At 42.7% G+C, this 26698-nt stretch overlaps 1 protein-coding gene across 4 annotated transcripts in view; it reads right to left on the bottom strand.

Annotated features, from left to right (window-relative positions):
• Positions 1–9773, bottom strand: part of LOC124011518 (dual specificity tyrosine-phosphorylation-regulated kinase 1A-like) — a 35624-nt gene extending 25851 nt beyond the window's left edge. For all 4 annotated transcript variants that reach the window (XM_046324997.1, XM_046324972.1, XM_046324990.1 and 1 more), the window contains exon 1: positions 9153–9773. The gene's annotated coding sequence lies outside the window, so the exon portion shown is untranslated. The remainder of the gene's footprint in view (positions 1–9152) is intronic.
• Positions 9774–26698: the final 16925 nt, after the last annotated feature.

Genomic DNA, 26698 nt, shown 5'->3' on the forward strand with positions numbered 1-26698 from the left:
GGGACGGAAGCTATACTGTTACACTGGCAATACTATAGCGCCTATAAGAACATCCAATAGTCAAAGGTAAATGAAATACAAATGGTATAGAGAGAAATAGTCCTATAACTACAACCTAAAACCTCTTACCTTGGAATATTGAAGTCTCATGTTAAAAGGAACCACCAAACTTCATATGTTCTCATGTTCTGAGCAAGGAACTCAAACGTTAGCTTTTTTACATGGCACATATTGCACTTTTACTTCTCCAACACTTTGTTTTTGCATTATTTAAACCAAATTGAACATGTTTCATTATTTATTTGAGGCTAAATTGATGTATTATATTAAGTTAACAATTTCTTAGTCAGTATTGATGTTACAAATAAATGATTTTTAAAAATGAAAAAATATGTGTATATATATGAATAAATACGTATTTTATTTATTTATTATTTTTATTTGATTATTATTTAAAATCGGCCGATTAATCGGTATGGGCTTTTTTGGTCCTCCAATAATCGGTATCCGCGTTGAAAAATCATAGTCGGTCGACCTCTATTCTGTAGTGCACGTGATGAGTGAGTTTGCAAAACAAATGCCTATGAGATTGATACAAGTCCTCATGATAATTTTGCCAAGTAGGCCTACTTTGTAGTCAACATTTAATGGGAACGTTTTCTTGTGAAAGCCTTTATACATGACTGTTTCCTCATGCTAACTGGCTACACAAAACAATGGCTTATTCCCTTACCGTAGGCTACTTCAGAATGTTTGCAGAAAATATGAATCACTGATGTATTATTAGAAAACTAGTGAAGTGATTTCAATGACAGTCCACCACAACAACAGAATCTCCTAATTAGTAAAGGGCAGTCTTAAATTCCATTGTGTATTAAAAACACAGTTTGAGATCAGAGGATATTTCTCAAATATTTCTCAATTGGTTTGAATTGGGGATTGAGCTTCATGAGAAAATGTTGAACTGGGTAGAAACCGGAGGTAAGGAGGGCAGGACTTGACATGGGGTCAATTACAGGGCTAAGAGAGGACTTGAGAAAAGTATACAACTATATTTAAAAATAGACATTCGATCAAATAGAGTCATGGAACCTCAACCGATCATGATATGGAGCAAATAAAGGTTAAACCTAGATACATTTTAAAACCATTCCAACATTGCTGCAGCAACATCCGTTTACGTGCACACGTGTGACCTGGGTTGAAGAACCACTCAAACAGACTTGATCTAGCTAATGTTGTAGTCGATAGACTTAAATTATTTATTTTGCTTTACAAGCACTTTGAGATTCTGTCTAATGAAAAGAGCTATAAAGGTTTAATAAATTATATGTGTAAGTGCACAAGCCATTCTCATTAATGTTCAATGTAATGTTCATAATTGGTTGGTTGTTTAGCAACAACCAACGCAAGTGCAACTATGGGGCAAAACAGACAGGGTTGGCTTATAATGTTGACAAGCCATATAAAGTCTCCAATGTTACTTTTTTTAAAGTTTATAATTACACAATGAGCACATGTCTCAAATACATACTTACAGTTGTTGGTTAGCTAGCTGGCAAATTTTAACATTGATATGAAATCCATCAAACCACCTCAAAAACAAGACATGGTATCATGAACAAGATGAAACAAGCTGAAATGAGCCACTTACAATTCTCTACATGACAGTTTGTCAATCTTGCTAGTAATCTGGCCATCCAGAATAGCAACATGCTGACTTCTGCCCATGGAAGCGCACAATGTGATGTCAGCTAATCTATTTATTACACTCGTGTTATTGAAAATAACTGTTTTTACTTTCACGGACATCACCCATACAGTCAAATATGAAACAGCATGGAAATCACTGGTAGTAATCTTGGGACACAGATGACCATATAAATCACTTGAGGAGTGTGAATGAAGTCAAAGGCAGGGAGAATGTAAATGTTTACTGTAAAGTACACTCAGCATAGAATGGTTCTATAAGTAGCCTAGATAGTTAGAGAAGGTGTCCCTGAGGTCATTCTGTTTCCAAGAAACGAACCATGCCATGAATGAACCAGAAGCCCCTTTAAATAAAATTAGCCTATAACGTCACAAGATAACTGATTGACCCACAAGTTAAACTTCAAACAAAGGCCAACCTGAGACCATCCATACCATGAGGTGTATTCAAAGAGGTGCTTTGCTCTTGCTGTGCAATACTCTTGTAGCTGTTATATTAGACCTAAGTTACCAAGGAATTAAAGGAATGACTAGGAATGGAAAACGTCATGGTGAACAGGTGCTACAGCATAGCAATGATGCTGCTATCATTTGAAAGTTCATCATGGTCTGTCTGGCCTGTAAAATATGGGCCTTCTCCAAGACCTTTGAAGAGGAGGAATTTACTGAAGTTATATTCTCCTAAAATCGTTCAATTTCTGAATTAAAAATAAAAGCCATTAAAACCTGTTAAGCATACCCCTTACTTTTTCGAAAATTCTGTTAAAAATCGTGCAACATTTCAGCATCCTGCTACTCATGCCAGGAATATAGTATATGCATATGATTAGTATGTGTGGATAGAAAACATTCTGACGTTTCTAAAACTGGTTAAATCACGGCTGTGACTATAACAGAGTGTGTGTTTCATCGAAAAGCGCAAGAAAAACTGATCACCGAAAACTGGGAAAAATATCCATGCGCCACTTGCATGTATTGTCTATGGGGAAGCAAATTACATGGGGCTGAGATTGCAAGTGCAACAGCTTCCACACGATGTCGCCAGTCTTGTCAATTGCCTGGGCTTTGTTTCTTGGTCAAACGAGTAAGAGAGAGCGCCCATTCCTTCTGGTCTCCGACAGGATGTTGGAGGAGAAATTTCAGAACATGATTTGAAGACGTGGAGCTATTCAACACACCCGTGATCAATTTGATAGATTATTAACATTTACTAATACCTAAAGTTGGATTACAAAAGTATTTAGAAGTGTTTTGTGAAAGTTTATCGTCAACTTTTTCAATAAAAAAAAATGACGTTGCGTTTTAAAACGCTGTTTTTTTCTGGATCACACACTTTTCATAGATCGATATTTAGGGTATATATGGACCGATTTAATTTTAAAAAAGACCCAATAGTGATGTTTATGGGACATCTAGGAGTGCCAACAAAGAAGCTCGTCGAAGGTAATGAATGTTTTATATTTTATTTCTGCGTTTTGTGTAGCGCCGACTATGCTAATTATTTAGTTTACGTTTATAGGCATTCCGGGGTGTTGCATGCTATCAAATAATAGCTTCTCATGCTTTCGCCGAAAATCATTTTAAAAATCTGACTTGTTGGCTGGATTCACAACGAGTGTAGCTTTAATTCAGTACCCTGCATGTGTGTTTTAATGAACGTTTGAGTTTTAAAGAGTGCTATTAGCATTTAGCGTAGTGCATTTGCATTTCCAGATGGCTAGATGGGACGCCTGCGTGTCGGGTGCGCTTAAGAGGTTAAGCGCTCTACAAAAACAAAATAAAACCTATTTGACTCATCAAAAACACCCTAGTACAGGCTTTGTACAAATTTAAATGCACAAAGTCATGGGTATGCCTACTTGCATGAGCGCAGAGGTGGGCTACCTCTTCTGAGTTCTCCTCAAATTAGTAACGCGAGGTTTGTTTAGTTTTCCCTACTGAACTTGCTGCTTCAGTCAGTGTATATTTTTGACATCAATTGTGTAATGTTGATTTTGTGATGTAGAACTTCCATTCAACTATTCGTGTCAGCTACGAAATTCCTCATTCAATTTCAATTAGTAATAGCCAAGTCAGTGCCTACCAACAATAGCCATTATTACACTATCAAACTTTGCTAGCCAACTCCATTTATATATTTCTTTCTTCTAAAAACTCAACTTCAAAATACTCTCCTGCAACCCACCTCACAATATATATATATACCTTATACAAATATATATATATATAAAATCTCAAATCCGCTAGCCAGAAGTTAGCAAGTTCACTGGCTAACGTTAGGAGTCAGCTAACCACGGTTGGCAGTCATCAGCCATCCTTTAGCTCGAAAAGCTATCGGCAGTTTTGTACAACGCGACTCAGACCAGAGCATAAAGGACCTATTTTTTTCAACATAACCCCCGGATTTCTACCGCAAGCTCTGGACATTTACACCTGGATCTTGCAGCTAGCGTCGGTCCCGGAGCAAACATCAAGAGTTCCATCAGCCATTCCTGGGCTACAATCACCTATCCGGACCCATTTTACTGCTGATGCGGAGCCCCACCGGGCCTTCACGAATGGACTACCGACGTTATCTGCTCGGAGGAGTTATCCAACTGGCCCCTCCGTCGCGACGTAACCTGAACGCCCATCTGCGGCCAGCTAATCGTTAGCAGCCGATAAGACCGCTATCTGAATGGGTCATCGGAACACTTTCTTGGCCGACTAACTATTTTGCCAATTGGATTGGTCCCCTCTACCACACAGAACCACACCAATCTACCGATGGAAACGCACGAGCTGGTTAAAAACAGACATCCATCTTCTGCCAGCTTGCTACCGATGGCCCAGCTAGCTGTCTGAATCGCCGTGACCCCAACCAACCTCACTACTCACTGGACCCTTATGAGCACTTGGCTAAGCATGCCTCTCTTAATGTCAATATGCCTTGTCCATTGCTGTTCTGGTTAGTGTTTATTGGCATATTTCACTGTAGAGCCTCTAGCCCGGCTCATTACCTTATACAAACTTCAGGTTCCACCACCCACACATGCGATGACATCACCTGGTTTCAACGATGTTTATAGAGACAATATCACTCTCATCATCACTCAATGCCTAGATTTACCTCCACTGTATTCACATCCTACCATAACTTTTTCTGTACATTATACATTGAAGCTATTTTATCGCCCCCAGAAACCTGCCCCTTTTACTCTCTGTTCCGGACATCCTTAGACGACCAATTATCATAGCTTTTAGCCATACCCTTATCCCACTCCTCCTCTGGCAACATTTTCAGACAAGACAGAAAAGCCAAAGGGGGCGGTGTTGCAATCAACAGCAGAGATAGCCTACAGAGTTCTGTCCTACTATCCAGGTCTGTACCCAAACAATATGAACTTCTACTTTTAAAAATCCACCTCTCTAAAGACATGTCTCTCATCGTTGCCACCTGCTATAGACCACCCTCTGCCCCGAGCTGTGCTCTAAACACCATATGTGAACTGATTGCCTCCCATCTATCTTCAGAGATCATGCTGTTAGGTGACCTAAACTTGGACATGCTTAACACCCCAGCCAGCCATCCTACAATCTAAGATTGATGCCCTCAATCTCCCACAAATTATCAATGAACCTACCAGGTACCACCCCAAAGCCGTAAACACAGGCACCCTCATAGAGATCATCCTAACCAACTTGCCCTCTAAATGCTGTTTTCAACCAAGATCTCAGCGATCACTGCCTGCATCCGTAATGGGTCAGCGGTCAAACGACCTCCACTCATCACTGTCAAATGCTCCCTGAAACACTTCAGCAAGCAGGCCTTTCTAATAGACCTGGCCCGGGTATCCTGGAAGGATATTGACCTCATCCCGTCAGTAGAGGATAACTGTTTTTTATTTATTTAAATGCCTTCCTCACCATCTTAAATAAGCATGCCCCATTCAAGAAATTTTGAATCAGGAACAGATATAGCCTTTGGTTCTCTCCAGACCTGACTGCCCTTAAAACAACACAAAAACATCCTGTGGCATTCTGCACAGGATATTTTTTGTGATATGCAACTTTTCAGGGACGCTAGAAACCAATATACACAGGCAGTTAGAAAAGCAAAGGCTAGCTTTTTCAAAAGGAAATTTGCTTCCTGCAACACAAATTCAAAGAAGTTCTGGGACACTGTAAAGTCCATGGAGAATAAGAGCACCTCCTCCCAGCTGCCTACTGCACCGAGGATAGGAAACTCGTCACCACTGATAAATCCACTATAATTGAACATTTCAATAAGCATTTTTCTACGGCTGGCCATGCTTTCCACATGGCAACCCCTACCCCGGTCAACAGCACTGCACCGCCCATAGTAACTCGCACAAGCCTTCCCCATTTCTCCTTCGCCCAAATCCAGTCAGCTGATGTTCTGAAAGAGCTGCAAAATCTGGACCCTACAAATTGCTGGGCTAGACAGTCTGGACTCTTTCTTTCTAAAATGATCTGCCGAAATTGTTGCAACCCCTATTCCTAGCCTGTTCAACCTCTCATGTCGTCTGAGATTCCCAAAGACTGAAAAGCAGCTAAGGTCACCCCCCTCTTCAAAAGGGGGAGACACTCTTGACCCAAACTGCTACAGACCTACATCTATCCTTTCGAATCCCACCGCACCTTCTCCGCTATGCAATCTGGTTTCAGAGCTGGTCATGGATGCACCACAGCCACGCTCAAGGTCCTAAACGATATCATAACCGCCATCGATAAGAAACAATACTGTGCAGCCGTATTCATTTACCTGGCCAAGGCTTTCGACTCTGTCAATCACCACATCCTCATTAGCAGACGCAATAGCCTTGGTTTCTCAAATGATTGCCTCGCCTGGTTAACCAACTACTTCTCTGATAGAGTTCAGTGTGTCAAATCTGAGGGCCTGTTGTCCCATGCCTCTGGCAGTCTCTATGGGGGTGCCACAGGGTTCAATTCTTGGGCCAACTCTCTTCTCTGTATACATCAATGATGTCGCTCTCGCTGTGGGTGAGTCTCTGATCCACCTCTACGCAGACGACACCATTCTGTATACTTCTGGCCCCTCTTTGGACACTGTTAACAACCCTCCAGACGAGCTTCAATGCCATATGCAAGTAAAACGAAATGCATGCTTTTCAACCGATTGCTGCCTGCACTTGCCCGCCAGTCCAGCATCACTACTCTGGACGGTTCTGACTTAGATGTGGATAACTTCAAATACCTAGGTGTCTGGTTAGACTGTAAACTCTCCTTCCAGACTCACATCAAACATCTCCAAAAGTTAAATCTAGAATTGGCTTCCTATTTTGCAACAAAGCATCCTTCACTGCCATACATACCCTCGCAAAACTGACCATCCTACCGATCCTCGATTTTTGCGATGTCATTTACAAAATAGCCTCCAATACCCTACTCAATAAATTGGATGCAGTCTATAATATAATATAATAATATATGCCATTTAGCAGACGCTTTTATCAAAAGCGACTTACAGTCATGTGTGCATACATTCTACGTCTATCACAGTGCCATGGCCATTTTGTCACCAAAGCCCCATATACTATCCACCACTGCGACCTGTACGCTCTCATTGGCTGGCCCTCGCTTCATACTCGTCGCCAAACCCACTAGCTCCAGGTCATCTACAAGACCCTGCTAGGTAAAGTCCCCCCTTATCACAGTTCGCTGGTCACCATAGCAGCACCCACCTGCAGCACGTGCTCCAGCAGTTATATCTCTCTGGCCACCCCCAAAGCCAATTCCTCCTTTGGCCACCTCTCCTTCCAGTTCTCTGCTGCCAATGACTAAAACGAACTACAAAAATCTCTGAAACATTTATCAGCTCAGATTACTGCACCTGTACATAGCCCATCTATAATTTAGCCCAAACTACTACCTCTTCCCCTACTGTATTTATTTATTTTTGCTCCTTTGCACCCCATTATGTCTCTCTACTTTGCACATTCTTCCACTGCAAATCTACCATTCCAGTGTTTTACTTGCTATATCGTATTTACTTTGCCACCATGGCCTTATTTTTGCCTTTACCTCCCTTATCTCACCTCATTTGCTCACATTGTATATAGACTTATTTTCTACTGACTGTATGTTTGTTTTACACCATGTGTAAACCTGTGTTGTTGTATGTTTCGAACGGCTTTACTTTATCTTGACCAGGTCACAATTGTAAATGAGAACTTGTTCTCAACTTGCCTACCTGGTTAATTAAATAAAGGTGGAAGAAAAAGAGAAAAAAACAGGACACACTTAGTAACATTAGCATTCAACTGTATTTATGAACGTACCCAGTAATGACCTTGAGGCTGTTAATAAAAAAATACAAATGCAAAGTGAACCTATGCTGTTCCCATCTTAACTAGCTAGAAAAATTCAAGCCGTTGGGAGGCCAAGGAGGCAAACTTGAGCTATCGAGGGACCGGATGAACATTCGCTATCTTTCTAGTTAGCATTAACTAACATTAAGGGCTAAGTTAAATACGTTATCTGGTTGATAACGCAGTATCAAGACAGAATGCGTTGAAGTGACTAAACTCCATCCTTATGACTAGCTTGCCATCAATCCATGCCCGAATCTCTGTGGCAACTGACAACTTGTCAAGTTAACCAGCTGGGTAGTATGTTTACTTTACAAACCAGGCTAGCTGGAAGGCAACGTATGATTGAGATGGACTCTATTGAACCCATGTGCCTGAGGTGTATTTGTAGCTAGTTTACGTTACCTTATCAATTGTATTACTTAACTACAAGACCGGTTAATGTTAGCTGGCATAGCTACGTTGAATTGTGTGTTAACGAGTAGTAACGTTAGGTAGCTAGTAACGTTAGCGGGAGTGCTAGAAGTGTGACACACACGTAGATATCTAACTTAACATGATCTAACTTTAACCTGTTAAAAAAATCTAAGTCCTTTGCTTTTTAACAAGCTAAAGTTAGGTCGGTTAACTAATTAAACGTAGGCTAGCAATACTTCCTTCCACGGAATGACATTTGTAGCTGCTACGCTAAGTTTTCACATTTAGCTTACTATCCAAGTTAGCCAGCTGAATTTAAGTAGTTAACAGGTTAGCTAGCTGACCTAACGTTACTGGAATGGATTAAGGCTAGGTTTCTAACGTTATCTAACTTGTTAACTGTGGAAATGGAAAGTGACATAGCTAGCCAAATACACTAGCATGGCTTAAACAATTAGCGAGCTAGCAATGTGATTAACGATACATAAGCCTAATGTTAATTGTTACATTTATATGGGGTGCACATTTTCCAACCAAGAGTGAACATTCTATAACGTCGGTTAGACAGTTTACCAGTTAACGTTAGCTAGCTATCTTATTTGGCGCTAGCGTTACGTTAGTTGGCTAGATTGCAGTGTCTGTTTCCAATGATAGCAATGTGACTGGCTAGTCAAAGTTACAGCGCAAACTTACCTTGGTCGCTGGCTGTCAGTCTTCCTATTCCAGAAACATATCCTCATTTACAATCCCCAATGCCTTACGGCGATACAGTCTCTTCTCCATAGAGTCCCCCAGATTTCCCAACGTACAACCCTCACTCCTCTGAATAGATGTCAATTATTTTTCCAAATCAACAGCGCCTCTCTGTCAACTCGCCAACGCGGTCAACGGCGGAAACGTATTCGGTCTGACCATAGGGAAACCAACATTTCGATGCAGCTAGGCATGTATACTGTTAGCTGTTCGAGACATTAATTGTAACGAGTAGCATTACTTCCAAATCATGATTAAAAATGACGACTGCAAACCTGAAGACCCTGTTCTCTTTAAGGCTTTTTTGTGTATATTTCACAAAATGGCGCGTGTTCCCAAACCTTTGCATCGAACCGGCCGGGCAGACTATAAACTACAGCCCACCAACGTACTCATTTAACGCCGTTGTAGCACAGCCGCTACGTTATAACCAACCCTTTTGATTATTTGAATCCATTTCTGTCATTGCTATGATTAGTGAATTTACTATTCTGTCGGGAAGGTAAAACATTTTTTTGGGAAAAGGAAAGTGGCTAACAAAATGGAGGCTGAATACGAACGTTACCATGACGACTATTATTCAAAGGAATAAATTCCAGTCTCAGACCAATGACACAGAAAATACTGCCAATCAAATGTTCGTTTGAAAGGGGCGGGTCATAGGAACTCCTTGCCGCGAAAAAGTGTTCGGTTGGTTCGACACTGTATATATCATGGACGAAATTGAGAAAATTGGTGAAGCAAACAGACAAAAATACGGGGGCTATTTCGAGATGACAAACTGGCATCTTTCACAGCAAAGAGCGAGGGAGTCCGGGGATGACTAGAGGAGCAATGGTGGAAGTATTTTGTGATTCTATTTGCCCAGTACAGTTGGTGAGAATGAGTAGACGATGGTGAAGAAGAGTGTAGTAAAAATGGTTCAAGTTAGAAATTAACAGCAGTTTATGGTTGGAGAGTCTATTCATGAGCAAGGATTGTTTTTTGGGTGACCAGTTTGCGGTCTCGAAGATGGTGAAGGACAAGTTGGGTAAAGTGGGATTGGTCAGAGTGACCAGGACAGTAGCGGTATGTTGATTTCGTGTGTGTCGAAAGAAGAATGCTCTGTGGCTCAACATGTCGACATATGATGTGGAAAGCTATGCTTTTCAGAGTAGGGCACCGATCAAAGGTGTCATCTCTGGTGTCTTGTTGGACATAGAGGCTGTGTGGTTTAGGGATAACATTCCAGGAGTGGTAGATGCACTCTCCTTGAATTGAATGAAGGACGCAAAGGGAGCAAAGCCTATCGGTTTTACTGTCATTTAATGAAGTGGTTCTCCCAACTATTGTAAAAACCTGGGTATGTGAGATATGCGGTGAGACTGTATGTACAGAAGCCGCTGCAGTGTTACAATTGTAAAAAAGTTTGGACATGTGGCAAGTGTTTGTTGAAAGAATAAATATGTAGTAGTTGAGTCAGATGAAGCATGTTGTGATGGGAATCACGTTCCCGTAGTGCCCTGTACAGATGAAGAAGGTTGCAGTAGCTAGGATCAGGGCCATCCAGCAGGTCTCCTATGTGGAGGCAGTGAAAATAGCTGGAGTGAGTAGAGGACATGGTAGTGGATGTCCCACAGTCTGCAGTGAATGCCATGCAGGAGAAGGATCCCGACACGCTAATAGTGAAGGTGGACTTTGTTGTGTTTATAGCGCAAGTGATACATTGCACTAGTCAAACTAAGGCACTTAGTGGTCTGGCAACTTGCTTCAACCAAATTGTGTGTGGGGGGTATATCAACAAGGACTCACACTGGCCTTGGCTAACAATGAAAGCTAACTGATGGGAAAACAGGGGTGGGTGGAACTTTTTCTCACTTGACTTCTCGAGTTGATCTTCTCTGAGCTGGAGATCGGCCAGCATGCTCTGCTCCACTTCAGCAGTGGGCGGAGCTATGGCTCTGATATGATGAACAACAAATACTTCCCACTCCAACTGTACAAAAGGCTGTGAAGATGGTCAATTCAGTCTGACACTCAAACCAGCTTGCAAACAATATAAGCATAGAACTCTCATCTAATTGACCAGTAATGCCATCAATTATAAATGTAACAGGATTTTATTTTTTTTCACCTTTATTTAACCAGGTAGGCTAGTTGAAGTTCTCATCTACAACTGCGACCTGGCCAAGATAAAGCATAGCAGTGTGAACAGACAGCAACACAGAGTTACACATGGAGTAAACAATAAACAAGTCAATAACACAGAAATGTTTGTTTTTTTATTTAAAAAAGGCTATATACATTGTGTGCAAAAGGCATGAGGAGGTAGGCAAATAATTACAATTTAGCAGATTAACACGAGTGATAAATGATCAGATGGTCATGTGCAGGTAGAGATATTGGTGTGCAAAAGAGCAGAAAAGTAAATAAATAAAAACAGTATGGGGATGAGGTAGGTAAATTGGGTGGGCTATTTACCGATGAACTATGTACAGCTGCAGCGATTGGTTAGCTGCTCAGATAGCAGATGTTTAAAGTTGGTGAAGGAAATAAAAGTCTCCAACTTCAGCGATTTTTGCAATTCGTTCCAGTCACAGGCAGCAGAGAACTCGAAGGATGTAGCGAGGGCCAGCCGACTAGAGCATACAGGTCGCAGTGGTGGGTGGTATAAGGTGCTTTAGTAACAAAGCGGATGGCACTGTGATAAACTGCATCCAGTTTGCTGAGTAGAGTATTGGAAGCTATTTTGTAGATGACATCGCCGAAGTCGAGGATGGGTAGGATAGCCAGTTTTACTAGGGTAAGTTTGGCGGCGTGAGTGAAGGAGGCTTTGTTGCGAAATAGAAAGCCGATTCTAGATTTGATTTTCGATTGGAGATGTTTGATATGAGTCTGGAAGGAGAGTTTACAGTCTAGCCAGACACCTAGGTACTTAGATGTCCACATATTCTAGGTCAGAACCATCCAGAGTGGTGATGCTAGTCGGGCGTGCGGGTGCAGGCAGCGAATGATTGAAAAGCATGCATTTGGTTTTACTAGCGTTTAAGAGCAGTTGGAGGCCACGGAAGGAGTGTTGTATGGCATTGAAGCTCGATTGGAGGTTAGATAGCACAGTGTCCAAGGAAGGGCCAGAAGTATACAGAATGGTGTCGTCTGTGTAGAGGTGGATCAGGGAATCGTCCGCAGCAAGAGCAACATCATTGATATATACAGAAAAAAAAGAGTCGGCCCGAGAATTGAACCCTGTGGCACCCCCATAGGTCATGACTAGAAGGCATCCAGCATCTGTCAAATTAAAGTCAGCTTAAAATTTACACGGCAGGTTAGGACAATTATCGTAGCAGGTTAGGAGAATTAGGTTAAGGTTAGGAAAAGGGTAAGAGTTCAAATGCAATTTTTTTAATACTTTTGATGTTATCTTGACAAAATCTGGAGTCCTTCCAAGGTTTATTGGAAATGTACACTCATAAGGTGTATTTTCGCCACCTACTGTTCATGGCATTGTGAGTACCCCTCAGGGGTACCCCCATCGGGGACATGCCAAATAAAAATATGGTTGACAATTAAAAATTCAAACAGTACATTTATATTTTCCAACGTGGCTATATATTTGGGTGATGTTTTTTCTCGCCTGAGTAGGTAACCTCGTTTCACTGCCAAAAAAAACAAATTAAACCATCTATTGTTCAGCGAAATAACAACAATGTCAACTACCGGTAGCTTAGTCAAATAATTAACATCCAATCACATTAACCGTTACTCTCTCGCGGGAAACCTTCACTCTTGCGCAGACATTTAGAAACGAAACATGACAATTTGAAAAATAAGCCACAGGAGTCTGAGCGAGAATAAAGACGACTTTTGAGTTTTAAGACATGTATAACAGTTTAACCAATGTGAAATGGCTAGCTAGTTAGTGGTGGTGCGCGCTAATAGTGTTTCAATCGGTGACGTTACTTGCTCTGAAACCTTGAAGTAGTTGACTTTTGTGGCGCGATGGGTAACGATGCTTCGAACGTGGCTGTGGTTGATGTGTGCAGAGGGTCCCTGGTTCGAACCCAGGTTGGGGCGAGGAGAGGGACGGAAGCAATACTGTTACATTGATGCTGTTGACCCGGATCACTGGTTGCCGTGGAAAAGAAAGAGGTCAAAGGGGGGTGAGTGCAACCGATGTGAAATGGCTAGCTAGTTAGCGGTGGTGTGCTCTAATAGCGTTTTAATCGGTGACGTCACGTGCTCTGAGACCTTGAAGTAGTTGTTCCCCTTGCTCTGCAAGAGCCGTGGCTTTTGTGGCGCGATGGGTAACGATGCTTCGAGGGTGGTTGTTGTCGATGTGTGCAGAGGGTCCCTGGTTCGAACCCAGGTAGGGGAGAGGGACGGAAGCTATACTGTTACAAAAGCAACAGATACCATTAATAAGAAGGGTTTAGAAGTAAATTTTATGGTGAGCTACCTAGTGGCTAGGATAGGCAAGCCCCATACTATTGTGGAGGATTTAATTTTTCCTGCTGCTGCGGATATGGCTGGGATAATGCTGGTGGAAAAGGCCCTAAAAAACTATACAAACAATGCCTTCAAACAACACTGTTTCACAAAGCATCAGTAACATGGCAGGAGATGCTTTGAAACAATTAAAACCCTCTCCGAGTTGGGCATCTCCGACGTGGCCCACGCTTGGATTGCGTCCTACCTGACAGGTCGCTCCTACCAGGTGGCGTGGCGAGAATCTGTCTCCTCACCACGCGCTCTCACCACTGGTGTCCCCCAGGGCTCTGTTCTAGGCCCTCTCCTATTCTCGCTATACACCAAGTCACTTGGCTCTGTCATAACCTCACATGGTCTCTCCTATCATTGCTATGCAGACGACACACAATTAATCTTCTCCTTTCCCCCTTCTGATGACCAGGTGGCGAATCGCATCTCTGCATGTCTGGCAGACATATCAGTGTGGATGACGGATCACCACCTCAAGCTGAACTTCGGCAAGACGGAGCTGCTCTTCCTCCCGGGGAAGGACTGCCCGTTCCATGATCTCGCCATCACGGTTGACAACTCCATTGTGTCCTCCTCCCAGAGCGCTAAGAACCTTGGCGTGATCCTGGACAACACCCTGTCGTTCTCAACTAACATCAAGGCGGTGGCCCGTTCCTGTAGGTTCATGATCTACAACATCCGCAGAGTACGACCCTGCCTCACACAGGAAGCGGTGCAGGTCCTAATCCAGGCACTTGTCATCTCCCGTCTGGATTATTGCAACTCGCTGTTGGCTGGGCTCCCTGCCTGTGCCATTAAACCCCTACAACTCATCCAGAACGCCGCAGCCCGTCTAGTGTTCAACCTTCCCAAGTTCTCTCACGTCACCCCGCTCCTCCGCTCTCTCCACTGGCTTCCAGTTGAAGCTCGCATCCGCTACAAGACCATGGTGCTTGCCTACGGAGCTGTGAGGGGAACGGCACCTCAGTACCTCCAGGCTCTGATCAGGCCCTACACCCAAATAAGGGCACTGCGTTCATCCACCTCTGGCCTGCTCGCCTCCCTACCACTGAGGAAGTACAGTTCCCGCTCAGCCCAGTCAAAACTGTTCGCTGCTCTGGCTCCCCAATGGTGGAACAAACTCCCTCACGACGCCAGGACAGCGGAGTCAATCACCACCTTCCGGAGACACCTGAAACCCCACCTCTTTAAGGAATACTTAGGATAGGATAAAGTAATCCTTCTCACCCCCCCCCTTAAAATATTTAGATGCACTATTGTAAAGTGGCTGTTCCACTGGATGTCATAAGGTGAATGCACCAATTTGTAAGTCGCTCTGGATAAGAGCGTCTGCTAAATGACTTAAAATGTAAATGTAAATGTAATTACTGCTTTGCATGCAAGCCAGTGAATTATATGTGTTACAGCTGGATGAGTCAACAGACGTGGCAGGCCTGGCACAGCTCCTGTTATATGTCCGTTTATGGGGGGTCAATTAAGGAAAACATCCTCTTCTGCAAACCATTGGAAGCCAGGACAACATGAGAGGATATTTTTAAAGTACTGGACAGCTTTGTGACATCAAATGTACTTTGTTGGTCAAGATGTGTTGGTATCTGTACTGATGGCGCAAAAGCCATGACAGGGAGACATAGTGGAATGGTAACGCGCGTGCAAGCAGTTGCTCCCGACACCACTTGGAGCATCCACCGAGAGGCTCTTGCTGCCAACGGAATGCCTGACAGCTTGAAATATGTTCTTGACACGACAATGAAAATGGTTGAAAGCGCGAACCACTGCTTTTAATCAGGGCAAGGTGACCGGAAACATGACCGAATACAAACAGTGTAGCTATTCCCTCCGCAAGGCAATCAAACAAGCTAAGCGTCAGTATAGAGACAAAGTAGAATCTCAATTCAACGGCTCAGACACAAGAGGTATGTGGCAGGGTCTACAGTCAATCATGGATTACAAAAAGAAAACCAGCCCCGTCACGGACCAGGATGTCTTGCTCCCAGGTAGACTAAATAACTTTTTTGCCAGCTTTGAGGACAATACAGTGCCACTGACACGGCCTGCAACCAAAACATGTGGACTCTCCTTCACTGCAGTCGACGTGAGGAAAACATTTAAACGTGTCAACCCTCGCAAGGCTGCAGGCCTAGAGGGCATCCCCAGCCGCGCCCTCAGAGCATGCGCACACCAGCTGGCTGGTGTGTTTACGGACATATTCAATCATCCTTATCCCAGTCTGTTGTTCCCACATGCTTCAAGAGGGCCACCATTGTTCCTGTTCCCAAGAAAGCTAAGGTAACTGAGCTAAACGACTACCGCCCCGTAGCACTCACTTCCGTCATCATGAAGTGCTTTGAGAGACTAGTCAAGGACCATATCACCTTCACCCTACCGGACACCCTAGACCCACTCCAATTTGCTTACCGCCCAAATAGGTCCACAGACGATGCAATCTCAACCACACTGCACACTGCCCTAACCCATCTGGACAAGAGGAATACCTATGTGAGAATGCTGTTCATCGACTACAGCTCGACATTTAACACCATAGTACCCTCCAAGCTCGTCATCAAGCTCGAGACCCTGGGTCTCGACCCCGCCCTGTGCAACTGGGTACTGGACTTCCTGACGGGCCGCCCCCAGGTGGTGAGGGTAGGCAACATCTCCACCCCGCTGATCCTCAACACTGGGGCCCCACAAGTGTGCGTTCTGAGCCCTCTCCTGTACTCCCTGTTCACCCACGACTGCGTGGCCACGCACGCCTCCAACTCAATCATCAAGTTTGCGGACGACACAACAGTGGTAGGCTTGATTACCAACAACGACGAGACTGCCTACAGGGAGGAGGTGAGGGCCCTCGGAGTGTGGTGTCAAGAAAATAACCTCACACTCAACGTCAACAAAACTAAGGAGATGATTGTGGACTTCAGCAAACAGCAGAGGGAACACCCCCCTATCCACATCGATGGAACAGTAGTGGAGAGGGTAGTAAGTTTTAAGTTCCTCGGCGTACACATCACAGACAAACTGAATAGGTCCACCCACACAGACAGCATCGTGAAGAAGGCGCAGCAGCGCCTCTTCAACCTCAGGAGGCTGAAGATATTTGGTTTGTCACCAAAAGCACTCAAACTTCTACAGATGCACAATCGAGAGCATCCTGTCGGGCTGTATCACCGCCTGGTACGGCAACTGCTCCGCCCACAACCGTAAGGCTCTCCAGATGGTAGTGAGGTCTGCACAACGCATCACCGGGGGCAAACTACCTGCCCTCCAGGACACCTACACCACCCGATGTCACAGGAAGGCCATAAAGATCATCAAGGACAAACCAAAGCCACTGCCTGTTCACCCCGCTATCATCCAGAAGGCGAGGTCAGTACAGGTGCATCAAAGCTGGCATGGAGAGACTGAAAAACAGCTTCTATCTCAAGGCCATCAGACTGTTAAACAGCCACCACTAACATTGAGTGGGAAATGATGTCAAATATATCACTAGCCACTTTAAACAATGCTACCTAATATAATGTTTACATACCCTACATTATTCATCTCATATGTATACGTATATACTGTACTCTATATCAGCTACTGCATCTTTATGTAATACATGTATCACTAGCCACTAACTATGCCACTTTGTTTACATACTCATCTCATATGTATATACTGTACTCAATACCATCTACTGTATCTTGCCTATGCCACTATGTACCATCACTCATTCATATATCTTTATGTACATATTCTTTATCCCCTTACACTTGTGTCTATAAGGTAGTAGTTTTGGAATTGTTAGCTAGATTACTTGTTAGTTATTACTGCATTGTCGGAACTAGAAGCACAGGCATTTCGCTACACTCGCATTAACATCTGCTGACCATGTGTATGTGACAAATAAAATGGTATTTTATTTGGTTAACTTTTTTAAAGCAAGACCCCTGAACTCTTGTATTTTCTGCATTATACAATGACCCTGGTGCTGGAGGGTGTACGCAGCTGGAGGTTGAATGTTTGAAGGGGTACAGGACTATAAAAGGTTTGGGAACCACTGAGCAACAATATGTTTTTTTTTTAAACGGACCTGGAAGTGTTTTTCAGTTGATAGTTGTGTTTAGTTGTTTAAGGTTCCAAACATATGTAATTTTGTAACCCATCTAGTGACTGCATAGGTTTAAAGTATAATGCTAGATAGCCTGAGAGAAGTTACAAGAGAGACGGGTGGGACAAAAGTAACAATGTAAACTGATGACCTGGAATAAAACAAAACATTAAAGCACAGCCAATTGTCTCTTCTAGTTGATAATGCTTTTATAATGTTAGCAAAATATCAACAAGTGACAATGTATGAGTTCTATGACATCATTAGCATTATGCCTTAATCAATTGACTTGATGGATCAGCTTCTCACATAAGCTGTTATTGACATCTTCGTGGTTAAAATGTATTTAAGCAGTAAGGCCTGAAGAGGTGAGGTATATGACCAAAATACCACAGCTAAAGGCTGTTGGTATGCACAACGTAATGCCTTGACACAGCCCTTAGCCGTGCCATATTGGCCATATATCACAAACCCAGAGGTGCCTTATTGCTATTATAAACTGGTTACCAAAGTAATTAGAGCAGTACAAATAAATGTTGTCTTACCCGTGGTATAAGGTCCGATTTACCACAGCTGTCAGCCAATCAACATTCAGGTCTCGAACCACCCGGTTTATAAATATCTTCATGATTCCGGTGGTCAATTACCTTATGTCAAGCCATGAAAAGGTGATAAACATGAGTTGCCGTTTGTGACGAGAATAAATAAGTTTATTCTATCAAGACAGGACGAGTGCGCATGACAATGACAGCTGGAGCTCACCTGATTGGAAGGACTAAGCATGAACTCATTGAAAATGTTGAACAACATTTCCTACTACATTCCCACTAAAGTGTGATGAGAAAATTATGGTTAATATAGCTATTATGTGATCCATTTTAGTCCAATTAATGTTGTAAGGCAAAATATTGCAATGTTGACGCATGTTTAATTTGGTTAACCTATAGCATGGTTAACGTATAGCATTAATTATTCAAATTGACACAAACATGAAATTATGGCTGATTTGTTGAAAGTAATGAGTATTACAAGCTAGAAACATGGAGATAAGACAGATATTGTGCACTTCTCACCAGCTGTTACTTCCATCCCAAGGCTGTGTTACTCCCACCCAACCGGCAGGTACAAAAGTAAGGTTGTGGTAGTTTTGTTTTTGGTCTATTTAATTTAACTCATTTACCCTATAAATTAAATTACAGTTGCTAATGGTAGAGGAAATATAAGTTGTTTGTAATCAAATATGGTGACCCTAGCTCTATCGATCTAGGATAAATTAGGAAAATAAATTAGGAAAAAAATAAATTGTAACTCTTGAACCAGTCCAGCTAGAAACACCAAACCATCTTTCACATGTTCAGGCTATCCTGTCATTTAAACCAACCAACCAATCTTTTAAACTATAACCAGTCAACTACTGCCGACACTACCACCGACATTCACATGTTCAGGTTATTCTAACTTCAAATTCTTTAAAACTTTTACAACTACTGTACCAGTCAAAAGTTTGGACACACCTACTCATTCAAGGGTTTTTCTTTATTTTTACTATTTTCTACGTTGTAGAATAATAGTGAAGACATCAGAACTATGAAATAACACATATGGAATCATGTTGTAACCAAAAAAAAAAAAGTGTTAAACAAATCAAAATATATTTTCTATTTGAGATTCTTCCAAGCAGCCACCATTTGCCTTGATGACAGCTTTACACACTCTTGGCATTCTCTCAACCAACTTCATGAGGTAGTCACCTGGAATGCATTTCAATTATCAGTTATGCCTTGTTGAAAGTTAATTTGCGGAATTGATTTCCTTCTTAAGGCATTTGAGCCAATCAGTTGTGTTGTGACAAGGCAGGGGTGGTATACAGAAGATAGCACTATTTGGTAAAATACCAAGCACTATTTGGTAAAATACCAAGTCCATATTATGGCAAGAACAGCTCAAATAAGCAAATGTAAAGGATGACAGTCCATTACTTTAAAGACATGAAGGTCAGTCAATACAGAACATTTCAAGAACTTTAAAAAAATTATAATGTGCAGTTGCAAAAACCATCAAGCGCTATGATGAAAATGGCTCCCATGAGGACCGCCACAGGAAAGGAAGACCCAGAGTTCCCTCTGCTGCAGAGGATAAGTTCATTAGAGTTACCAGCCTCAGAAATTGCAGACCAAGTAAAGGCTTCACAGAGTTCAAGTAACAGACATCTCAACATCAACTGTTCAGAGACTGTGAATCAGGCCTTATTACTGCAATTACTACAAAGAAACCACTATTAAAGGACATCAATAAGAGACTTGCATGGGTAAAAAAAAACTAGCAATGGACATTAGACCAGTGAAAATCTGTCCTTTGGTCTGATGAGTCCAAATTTTAAATTCTTGGTTCCAACCACCGTGTCTTTGTGAGACGGAGAGTAGGTGAACAGATTATTTCTGCATGTGTGGTTCCCACTGTGAAGCATGGAAGAGGAGGTGTGATGTGTGGGGTGCTTTGCTGGTGACACTGTCAGTGATTTATTTAGAATTCAAGACACACTTAACCAGCATGGCTACCATAGCATTCTGCAGCGATATGCCATCCCATCTGGCTTGCGCTTAGTGGGACCATCATTTGTTTTTCAACAGGACAATGATCCAACACACCTGTTGAAGGAAAAGCAGCCAACAAGTGCACCGTATTTGTGGGACCTCCTTCAAGACTGTGGGAAAAGCATTCCAGGTGAAGCTGATTGAGAGCATGCCAAGAATGTGCAAAGCTCTATAACGTAACAAACCGTGGAATAAGGGTAGGGGTCTGAATGCACTGTATATGTCTCCACAATCCAATGAGGTAAATGCTGCTTAGAGATTGCTTTACCTCGAACTGAATTAGCAAAACAGAAACTGGGAGGGCTTAAAAATAAACGAAACTTATCTCATGATGCGTAAAGATCTACGTCTGCCCTGCCGACTTTCTCCCATATCTGGCCAACCACCCACTGGTGTAGTCTCCACTCCTGAAGAGAGCACTGCTCCACCCTGGATGTGTGTGTAACACTACTCATTCCCTAGACTCTGCTGCTACCAGCCAATACCCTTAGCCCCTGGCCGCTCAAGGGTGCCAGAGTTTCTTCCACCACCTTTGAAATGTGAGAGGAACAAGCCAAATGAGAACAAGCCAAATGGGAGTACCAAAAACTTGGAATGGAATCGCAGGAACTTTCTGTGAAAGTACCATCCTTTAGGTCGATGATGATGAAACAATTGCCGGGACGCACGGATCGCAACAGCCGCTGGTTTGTGAGCATCTTGAATTTGCGAACTCTGAGAGGTTTGTTCAGGGCACGCATGTCTAGAATGGGGCGTAAACCCCCGTCCCTGTTCAGAACCAGGAAATACCGTCTGTACCAGCCGTACTGGGCTTCCGACAGAGGAACCACTCGTATTGCCCATTTCTGGAGCAGGGAGGATATTTTCTCACTTACTACTGGCGCTGAGGCCAGGGGAACAGTCGACATGATGACACTGCAAAAACTTGGGGGACGTACAACGAATTGTAGCCTGTGCCCCAACATAATTTTCTCTTTATCCAGGGCGAAACTGCTCATGCGCACCACTGATTGGAGCAGGTATCGAAGTCTCCCGTAACCGCCATCTGAGGGAGCATGACTGGGAGATTTTTTATTTTATTGCCTCCACCACTCCTTGTCTGAATTTGGAGGGACATGTTTTATTGAACTCACAAAACTCCTGAAACCTGAAAACAATGGGGTTGAAACTATGTATTTTGGTGCAAATGTTTGTTTGAATCCTGGTCCACTCTGGGTTTGGGGGGGCTTCGGCCATCTGTGATGTACCCCGATAGGTCATGGGAGTACTGTTGTCACCACAGATGTTTGGGGCAGCTGACAAGGTAGGACCCAATGCCGTGCCACACCGAACTAGATGCACCGTGGCTGGACCATCTCTCACTTCGCCCCTGGAAGCAACGCCACGCTTGTACCAGGCAGACAGGCATTGCGCCTGGGAACCAGGCTGGTCCGACATGGTGCCCGGCTCGGCCCCCTGGCAGCTCGCTTAGCTGGTGGAGCTCTGCCTGTCGGCCTTCCGGAAGGTGCCCCCCAAAGGACCTTCAAAAGAGAAAAAAGCATTTTTTTAATTTCACCTTTATTTAACCAGGTAGGCTAGTTGAGAACAAGTTCTCATTTACAACTGCGACCTGGCCAAGATAAAGCATAGCAGTGTGAACAGACAGCAACACAAAGTTACACATGGAGTACACAATTAACAAGTCAATAACACAGTAGGAAAAAAAACGAGAGAGTCTATATACATTGTGTGCAAAAGGCATGAGGGAGGTAGGCAAATAATTACAATTTTGCAGATTAACACTGGAATGATAAATGATCAGATGGTCATGTACAGGTAGAGATACTGGTGTGCAAAAGAGCAGAAAAGTAAATACATAAACAGTATGGGGATGAGGTAGGTAAAATTGGGTGGGCTATTTACCGATAGACTATGTACAGCTGCTCAGATAGCAGATGTTTAAAGTTTGTGAGGGAAATAAAAGTCTCCAACTTCAGCGATTTTTGCAATTCGTTCCAGTCACAGGCAGCAGAGAACTCGAACGAAAGGCGGCCAAATGAGGTGTTGGCTTTAGGGATGATCAGTGAGATACACCTGCTGGAGCGCGTTCTACGGGTGGGTGTTGCCATCGTGACCAGTGAACTGAGATAAGGTGGACCTTTACCTAGCATGGACTTGTAGATGACCTGGAGCCATTGGGTCTGGCAACGAATATGTAGAGAGGGTGTGCCACCCATGGGGCTCTACTGCGGCCAAATCCGTGCCCAGCTCCTCCAGCAACTCTGTCTGGTAGACCTGCAGTATAGTGACAGATGAAAAGGATTGGGCAGCCACCCATTCTGCACGATAAACCTTTTCCAGCTGAGCAGCCGTTCCTGTTAGAGCGTAGGATTCTCATAACTCACGCCCTTGTTAGCCAACGGAGCTAGGTAGCCAGCTAGCTTGCCATCCACCAGAGGCGGATGCACCAGCCCTGCCCCCTACATCCCTTCCAGATCCATGAAGGTGGCACACCCATGCTTCATCAGGTTAGCTGAATGCAGGTTGGACCAGGTTGTTGTCAATTCTTCTACAAAATCTGGAAATGGGACGGTGGTGCTTGACTATAGCAGTCACAGGGAGCAGGCACTTTCCACCGAATCTTGATGACTTCAGCCACGGGGCTGGACACAGCCACTTCACCTCCAAACACAAAGCCGCCGTGCGGCACAGTTCTATGTACTATGTGTTAGATAGTTCCGGGACAGCCACCTCCTCATGCTAAGTCCTCTTCGCCACCTGAGAACCCCCCCGGAGCCGTCCAGAGACACCAAGTCATCATCCGAACCTGGGCCCTGTATGTAACCAGCTGTCTCACTATCTCCCTGTTGGGATGCTAGTTCCACCTGTTCCGACCACAGTCCCAAGTCTCTCTCCGGCTTCCTGCACCTCCATCTCAGCCGAGGTATCGGCATCTGGGAAAGGAAAGTTGCCGTTGTCAACTCCAAGTTTCCTCAAGAATGCTACACGTCATTCCATGGAGTTTGCACGCAGTAGGTGGCAATGCGTACACAGACTGGTTCTAACAAGGGCTCCCTGAGCATGTTCCAAGCCGAGACAAACTACACATAAATCGTGAGTATCTTTCAGAGAACCCGGCTTAGCCATCACGTCTCGGTCACTTTCTTAGCCATCTTACTTATTGAGCTAGCAAATTGAAGAATAACAAATTGTTTGAGATTAGGAAACTTATGAGAAAAAGTGCAAACTTCAGCACCCAATGTCCATGGGGTGAACACTCTCTACCACGATGGACAGTTAAGTTGGTGCAATGTAAGACTGCCTCGTTTTCCAATTGTTTGTTTCAGTAGAGTGAATCGTTCTGGTTCACACCGAGGTGAAGAGCGAAATAATAGAAGGAATGAATCCGAGCCTCACGCTTATCACCTGTGGACTTAAGACCCCTTTTATTGTCATGCCATCTGGAAAAAAACTAAAACGGTGATTGTAAACCTCTCTGTATCTGCAGCTTAATGTAGCTAATGAGGTGTAATTATAGACAAAGAGAGGCACAGATTGACACTTCCTTTGTTTCAGTCGGTTGTGTCGTCTAAAGGAAACCACAAAAATAAACTAAGGTGAAGACAATGTTTGTTTTTTTTTAAACATGTTTTCATCACTGCAGATGTATGCAATGAAATAATATTTTTAGCAGAGATGCTGAAAGGGCTGTCATTTTAATTTTGCTGGAGTAAAAATACCGGGACATTCTGTAGGTTTTTTAAACATTTTTATTGTCCCCTGAATCATTCAAGCTGCAGAAAGGACCTAGACATGCTCTCTGTTGTCTGCAAAATTGATGCGGTATAGACTGACATTTGTTATAGCCCAATGCTTGAGCATTAAACTTTTTTTGTTTTGAATGGGGAAATAAAATCTCTAATAGGCTACATCTTCTTGTATTCACAGGCTTCATTTTTGTCCAATAAGAGTGTTTACCCTTGGAAACCCAAATTTGGATCTTTTGAAACAACACTAGCTAGTAGATTAATCTTTCTTCTTTTTACAGAATAAGCAAGGCTTTCAAAAGACAGTGGGGAGGCTCTGTACTGAGTCTAATATTAGAATACAGTGAGTACTGATGAGAGCATCCTTATGGCAGGTGACTTGTCAGTCTCATTTCCATCACTGGAAAAGTATCCAGCTTTATTTTAAGCCAGGCTTTTAACAATCAATGTGCCTGTTTCTTCTGATAATATCTGGTAAGGTACAAAGTCTGATTTGTATCCACAAAAGCCTTGTTACAATTGTTGCTATTGTATGGTGTTTGTTGTCAGTACACCCACTTGTGACATGAAGCACTCTTTGTTGGTCAAAGACCTGAGCAAGACCAATGAATTCATGGTGCGCTGTCGGGTGAGATCAATCATCATAATAACATGATCTCATGACATTGCATGACTTTAAGTTTCATGAAACTATAATAATAAATAGGCCTGTAGTTTCTCCTTATTTTCTTCAATATACAATGTGTACAAAACATTAGGAACACTTGCTCTTTCATTTACCTTATTGATGTCACCTGTTAAATCCACTTGAATTAGTATAGATGAAGGGGAGACGACAGGTTAAAGGATTTTTAAGCCTTGATACATAGATTTTGTATGTGTGCCATTCAGAGGGGGCCATACAAATTACCACGTGCATCTAATTTAATTGGACCTAGTAGTAGACCTGTATTTCAAGTTTTGCAACCATATAGACAGCATATACCAGTATACGGCCAATATTAACAGCTTATCTTTTACATTGAAGTAGGCCTATGTATCAAGTTACGTTTTTGTCACGTCCACAAGTACAGTGAAATGCCTTTTTTTTGCTCTTTCACAATAATGCAGTAATGAATAGGCTATCAGTAGTAGGCTTACTAGAATGTCAGGCAGAACAAAAACGAGAAATAAAACTACTGTAATTGCATTATATTTGTAGCCTGCCCTAAAATATTTAAGAATTCGCAGGCAGTTAATCATATTTAGGTTGGGGAAAAAGTCGATTCAAACGTTGTCCACGACAATTAGCCAATTGTTTTCTATTTCAGAAACGGACACATAAATTATTGCTAAATATTAAAATATTCTGCCAACACAGTAAATAGACCTGTAGTTTATGTAAAATATGAGAGCGTGGGTAGGTTATGGCAGTTCCCCAACCCTGGTCCTCATGTACCCCCAACAGTACACATTTTTATTGTAACCCTGTACAAGCACACCTGATTCAATTAAGTAGATGTTTGCCTATTTAATCTCCCGGACTATACAAATGGCAGGACATATCAACTCAATATTTTCATACAGCCTGGTTTCACAGACTAGACATACTAAATGTAAATCTGGGACCTCAATATTCGTATGATATCTTATGTTTAGTAGGTTTACTTAAAACCTGTTGAGTGTAGGGGGAAGTATTTTGACATACACAAAAACATACACAAATGAAACTGCCTATTTCTCAGGCCCAGAATATGCATATAATTGTCAGATTAGGATAGAAAATACAAAAGTTTCCAAAACTGTCAAAATATTGTCTGCGAGTATAACAGAACTGATATTGCAGGCGAAAACCTGGGGAAAATCCAACCCGGAAGTGTTGTTTTTCCTGAAAGCTCTGTTCCATTGCCTGCCTTTGCTCCATTTAAAGGGATATCAACCATATTCCTTTTCCTATGGCTTCCACATGTTGTGAACAGTCTTTAGACATAGTTTCAGGCTTTTATTTTAAAAAAATTAGCGAGAAAGATCACATCACGTCATTGGATGGCTGGGTGCCAACAGCGTTTTGCAAGCGCAACAGCTTGGAGCAGACATTCTCTCGCTCTCTCTTATTGAAGAAGCTATAGTCCGGTTGAAATATTATTGATTATATATTGTAAAAACAACCTGATTGATTATTTAAAAAACATTTGACATGTTTCTACAAACTTTACGGATACTATTTGGAATTTGTCTCCCCGGTAGTGACCCCTCAAGGTATTTTGGATATAAAAATAATCTTTATGGAACACTTATTGTGTAACTGGGAGTCTCGTGAGTGCAAACATCCAAAGATCAAAGGTAAGCGATTCATTTTATTGCATTTCTGACTTGTGACCAATCTACTTGGCTGCTAGCTGTTTGTAATGTCTGCTGAGAGAGATGTCCTTTCATAAACTCTTGGTATGCTTTCGCCGAAAAGCTTTTTTGAAATCTGACACAAGCTAAGCTGTGTTTTGCTATATTGCACTTTTGATTTCATGAAAATTTAATATTTTTAGCAATTAAATTTGGCGCTCTGCAATTCAGCGGATTTTGACAAATGATCCCGCT

Source organism: Oncorhynchus gorbuscha, linkage group LG02 (genome assembly GCF_021184085.1).
Source record: "Oncorhynchus gorbuscha isolate QuinsamMale2020 ecotype Even-year linkage group LG02, OgorEven_v1.0, whole genome shotgun sequence".
NCBI lineage: Eukaryota > Metazoa > Chordata > Actinopteri > Salmoniformes > Salmonidae > Oncorhynchus > Oncorhynchus gorbuscha.